This window comes from Corvus moneduloides, chromosome 11 (genome assembly GCF_009650955.1).
Source record: "Corvus moneduloides isolate bCorMon1 chromosome 11, bCorMon1.pri, whole genome shotgun sequence".
Classification (NCBI taxonomy): Eukaryota; Metazoa; Chordata; class Aves; order Passeriformes; family Corvidae; genus Corvus; species Corvus moneduloides.
The window spans coordinates 4456633-4462636 of record NC_045486.1 but is presented as its reverse complement, the minus strand read 5'-3'; positions in this window follow the sequence as shown (position 1 = coordinate 4462636).

Genomic DNA, 6004 nt, shown 5'->3' with positions numbered 1-6004 from the left:
TCTCTTCTGAAGATGCTGCAATCACGCAGCGCCCGCGCCCGCGCCCGGAGCCGCCGTGAATAGCGCTGCCAGTTGATCTCCTTCAAAGCATTGTTGAATGAGGTCTTAGCCTCGTAATTTAGGGGGATGAAGTCCTTCCTAAGGCTGTGAAGATTTGGGCTTTCCAGATCTATTATTTTATATTAACTTCTCCTGGGCAGCCTAATTAGACAGGGGGGAAAGGGCTGTTCCCTCCCTGCTCCGTTATCCAGGGCCCTTTCTCCTCCCGCAAGAGATTTTATTTGTGCTCCACAGAAGATTTATCAGCTGCTTTTATAGCCCTCCCTGCACTAAATCACACTCCTAATGGATAGCCTGAGGTAAGAGCACCACTGTTTATTTTATTATTTTTTTTTAATCCATGGAATAGCAAGGATATATGCACAGAGAGCTGAAGGCTGAGCTCTGCCTCCCCAGACAGCAGTTTTACGACTCCCAAGTGGAATTACTTGCACTGGCCAAAATCTCAAGAGAGAGCTTGTGAAAGCTTCAGCAGGAGCATCTCAAGGCTCAAACACACATGGCAACCCAGGGATGACTGGAGCAGAGAGGTAGCATTCCCTGCTCACCCTCTGCTTCCCTTGTCACCAGCTCTGGGCTCCCAAGTCCCTGTCCCTGCAGGAACAGATTACCCCCATCTTTGCCTGGAAATAATCCAGATGCAGAGATAAAGTAAAAAAATCTCCACCATTTACCAGATGTTGAGGGTATTGTTAGTGCTAGATAAAGGTGAGAAAAGAGAAAAGCATCACTGGATTTCTGTGCTGTTTGAGATCCACTCCACCACCCCAGCTTTCAGGAATGCCAACCCCCTTCTGGCAAACCCAACATGAAGGAGAACCTGTTACACACCAGGAGAGTTATTAACCTACTGCAAATAAACTGCTGATCTGCTGTTGGGAAAAACATCTCCCAGTGTCCAGCAGGACAAGGCACAAACTCCCTTCCTGCACGGAGAGTCACTCCCAGCCGTGTGTGATATACAACACTCGACACATCAGCAGGAGTAACTCCAGTGACTCAGTGCAGGCTCCTCCCCAAACGAGGAAGGATGGTGGTTTGGCTTCTGGTTCCAGCCAGGAGACCAGGGGTCTGAGAGCTTCACATCCTGCTCCATCCAGCTCCTGCTCCTCAGACAGTGTATGGATGTGGGGAGGAAAGGGACCACTCCAATTAAATCCTTCGGATAAAACCCTTTTCTTCACTGATTAAGCTCTCTGGCTGGCAGAGAGAGCAGGGTGAACCCACAGCACCCAGCTCAGCGGATCACCAGCTCTGCAGGAGTGAGCACTGGCTCGGCACTGCTCTCAATGGAGTCACCTCCCACTTGTTTTAACTCGTCGCCTTTGACTTAATCTTTTGATTGATGAGGACTTTGGATGTATAAATCTGTGGGATTTATAAGTTGGCACAGGAGGAAAATGACGATTGGCACCTCTAATAGGACTTGCAGAGGATAGATGAGTCCACTAGGACCCAAAGCAGAGCTGGTCCTGCGTGGTAAGATAAACTGGTGCAGAAAACGAGTGCAAGGGCTGACAAAGCTGAGGGGTGAGGGGTGTCCAGCAGGGCCATCTCCCCAAGCCTGCTCCAGGATTGCTGGAGCAGCACAGCAGCACGGAGGAGCTGAATGCAGGCTGCCCTCCTGCTGCTCCGGCAGCCTGGCTCCTCCTGCCAAGGCCAGAGGGGAGGATGGCAGGAGGATGGCAGACCCTGCGAAGGCCAGCGGGGTGGCAGGGGGGATGGCAGACCCTCCTGGGCTGGGTGGGAAGGTGGAGGCAGCCAACACAGACAGCAGCCAGGGCTGAGTCAGAGACACCAGCCCGCACGCGATTCGCAAAACCTGGCACCCCTGTCAGCCTCCCCCGCCCCCCGCCAGGATTTCTCCCCCTCTGAGTGTCATCACAATTCGGGAGCTCTGCAGTCAGGGGAGGCTCCCATCACTCATTTTCCCCGTGCCATTGTACCACAGCGACTCCCAGTTCGATCCCTGTCAGAGGCTGTCACACAGCCATCACATCCCGCGCTGCCGCAACAATCCCGCCCCCAGGAATCACCATATTCCTTTTCCAAGGGAACGTTTCCGTAACTCCAGTCCACATTTTCCTCCCTTAACTTCACACCCACAAAACTTGGGTTGAATAAGGAGAACAATAGGAGCAGCTAAATACATTTCCATCCCCTGTCTCCTGGTAGCCAGCACAAATCCTGGGCATGCGGGGATGCTGCTGGGCTTCCGCAGGCTCTGCTATCAAGTCTGTTAAAGCCTGGATGCAGCCCTAAGCCTCAGCCAAAGCCTCAACGTCTCACAAAGGCTGAGCAGAGAGATTTTGAGATTTCAGAGGATTCTCCTTGCTGGGAATGAAGGAAAGGGACATGTGCATGTGAGAAAGGTTGAAAGGCACGAGTCGTTTGCTCCTGGGCAGAGGCACCCACTGGGCTACCCCCAGCTGCGGGGCAGCTTCTCCATCCAGGCTCTGTGGAGCCTCTTCCAAAGTCATTGGAAGGCTCAAGGCTGATGGACATCTCTTCAAACCTTTGAAAAAAATCTGGATGTATAAATAAATGAACCCACCCAGAGAGTAGCATCGGCCTTGAGGCCTAACCAGTTCCTTCTGCTGCTCCATGATTTTGTCTTTCTTGGATCAGAAAGATATTAATTTAATGGAAAGCTACTTTTTTCCTGCCCTTTCTTCATCTTATTTTTATAAACCCCATAGGGAAGTAAAGCATATGAACAGAGACAGCCTGCTTGCTGTGGAAGCCAACTTGCAGAGTAAGACAGTTATAATCACCCAAAAGGGGTGGGAGGGATTGTTGGCCCTGTTTATTCTTGGCTTATCCTGGTGATTCTTCGAGAGAGTCAAAAAAAGAGTAAAGCCCTATCAGAGACAGCTTTTGACAAGTTGTGCTTTTAAACTTCACTGCACCTTTAGCCTGTCCCATAGAATACAACCTACGTGAAAATATCCCATCTATATTTAAGATTATAGATTGCATGTATTAGATAGGTATCAATTCCTGGGTGAAAGCAGAATTAAAATTCCAGTGGTTCTGCTTCTCTACTGTGAGCTTTAATCCCTCCTAAAATACACACCCAAACATGGAAAACTCCTCCTGCCAGCTCCACACCAAACCTCCTGGGCAACATGAATCAGACAGCCCAGCATGAGGAGGAACAAAAATCAGCTTTATCCGTTCCCATTCTGTTTACCTGGGCCACTACGTGCTGTTCCTATAGCATTCCAGTTTCCTCCTGCTCACAGCGATATTTTGTACCCAAATTCAGCTCCCAAACTTGTTTTTTTCAACCATTGAGAGCAGCTTGGAGCAGTTTAAACACTTCAGATCTCCCTCCTCAAACTCTGTCCAGCTCCTGGAGCTGTGGCCAATTAAAAAGCTTCCTAAAAAGCTTTGGATGGGCTGTTATCAAGTGTGTATTACACTGGGAATGTCACAGTACTTAAGGGAATATCAGCTTTGGATCCCTCTGCCTCACCTGCTGGCAGGAGGAAGGGAGGATTGCCAAGGCAGGGATGTGGAACAGCAGGGATTCTCACACTGGGACTCTCTAGTTGCCACTGTGCAGTTTTCAATCCTTCTCAGAGTGGTTTTGGAGAAGGGGGGAAGCGGAACAGCCTCTTAAGGATGTCAGAACATTTTTGACAACTCCTAATGATGAAAGAAAAGAAGTTGGAAAAAATTAAGAATGTTAGAAAGTAATGAAATCTCCAGTATCCTGGGAATAATAAATAGCCATGGTGGAGAGCAATATCTTATTTTTTTTCCCTTTTTTATGGTATGAAGACAGAGGAGAACAAGGGAGTATTTGTTTCTTGATTCCTCATCTAGGAAGCACAACTGGCTCGTGCCTTCCGAGTTTCCTGCGCAGCCGGGGCTGTCAGATCAGTTCCTGCTGTGCAAGGAGCGATCCCTGTCTGAGGAGCAACAGGGGACTGGAGGTGAGTGCTGAGATGTGCAGCACTAGCTGCAGGAAGGCAGGATCTTTATCTTTAATATCAGTACTAACTGCAGACCTGAGTTAGGCACAGAGTGCTCTTCGCTGTCACAGCCTTCCATGCTCTGCCATGGGGGAGTTTTGCAAGTGGGATAATTGCAGTGGTGTGAAGTGCCTTGATTAGGAATTTCTGAAACAGCCTTTGATGTTATTGGTGATCTCTGCATGCAGGTTTTTCTCTGCTGAGAATAAACAATGAGAAAACACGGCTGAACTTTCTAGTGTCTTCCTATTAGATGGGTTCAGCTGGAATCAGCATCAGCCCCAACCCTGTCTGGAAAAAGGCTCCATACAAATACCAAGCAGTCATCATAAGGGGAAAACAGCAAAAAAGCCTCGCTGTGTCTGCTGACAGGAGGAGCAAAGACAAGCAACACTTAGGCACGTAAATATTCAAGGAACAGCTGAGGGAAAGGCAGGCAGAAAGACCTGACATTTCCCTCTCCTTGTAACAACTACAAAAGCCACAAGGGCATCCAGGTATTACAAAATGCAGCCAGTCTCCCTCTTCCTTCCAGATTCTGCTGGTTCTCCAGATCTGTTTGTTTTGGATTTTTTTTTAGCCTAGTCTGTGAATCACATGTGAAGTTTCACAGCTCTGCTGTCTTTATAGCAAGTAGACTCAGGTTTACCTTTAAACAACCAAGTAGGGCTGTAGGAATCCATCCAGCCTGCTGCCAGGCAAGACACCAGCCTGAAGCTGAACACCTACATCTTGGAGGGATCCACAAACCCACGAGTGCAGCACTGCATCATCTTCATACAAGGACAGCCAGCAGCAGGGACAACTGCAGCTCCAGCATTGGAGGTGGCCCTTGGCTCACGTGTCTCCAAGGCAAGGAATTTCCAGAGCAGTCACCTGAAATCCCAGCAAAGGGGTGACTGGGCAGGCTCTGAGGGAGACAACACCGACATGGAAGTCTTTTGCTGGCTCCATCCAAGTCTTTGCCTTCACATTCAAGCATCAAGGTGATGAAGATGAGGCCGTCGCCTCCTCTCCCTGCAGCTCGTACACTTTGCCCCTGCAGCGGCTCTGGCACCTTTGGCTGGTCACAGCTGAGGAAAGGGACTGTACGCTCTTCAAGGCAAGGACTGTTCCTCTGCTCAGTCCTCAGCGTGCCAAACAAGTGCTTCTCGGGTCTGTAGAACAACCACTACCTTTCCTGTTTCTTCTTATTCTTGGCACAAAGGCACCTGAATTGCTTCCAACTGAGGTTAAAAGCATTCAAGCGTCTGTTTGCACATGGGGATTTCTAAAGCAACCTCTATTTGTAACACACACTTCCCCCAGCGTACATAAAAGTATCCAAATGCCTTTTCGTTTAGGAACTGCCCTCCCATTCCCAGGAAAAAGATTCTGTCCCCTTGGCATTTTATCCACTGCTTTGTTTTCAAACTTCAACTTCATATTTGAAGAGTTACATCACACATCTCCCATCTCGGGTGGCGGAGGGGAAAAAGAACTAGAAAGAGCACAGTAATTCACATCACCTTGTTTCCTAGGCAGAGGACCAAAACACTGCTTGCAAAATACCAGTATTTTCATGCTATAAAAATACAATTAGACTCTCAATTACATTTTATTAAATTTACTCCTGGGACTTCGTTAGCACAAGACAGGCAAAGGAACTCCCAGGGGCTCTCACTAAACCCTCTGCAGTAAGCCTCACCATTCCTGCAGCTACAGAAAGGGAAAAAACTATTATTTCCAGGGACCTGAAACCCAAATTCTGCAGACACATCTGCCACAAAGTCTCCCCATGTCGTGAGTCCCAGGGAACAAACAGGATTTACTCGCTTGACTGAGGTTTTCCATGGGCACAACCTGTATTTGCAGAAGTGGGTGCTCAGGAATGAGCTGTACACAGTGAGGAGCTGCTCCAAAAACAGGACTCTCCACCTTTTCTGAATACTGGCATCTCCCAAAAAAGAGAGCTTTCAGATTTA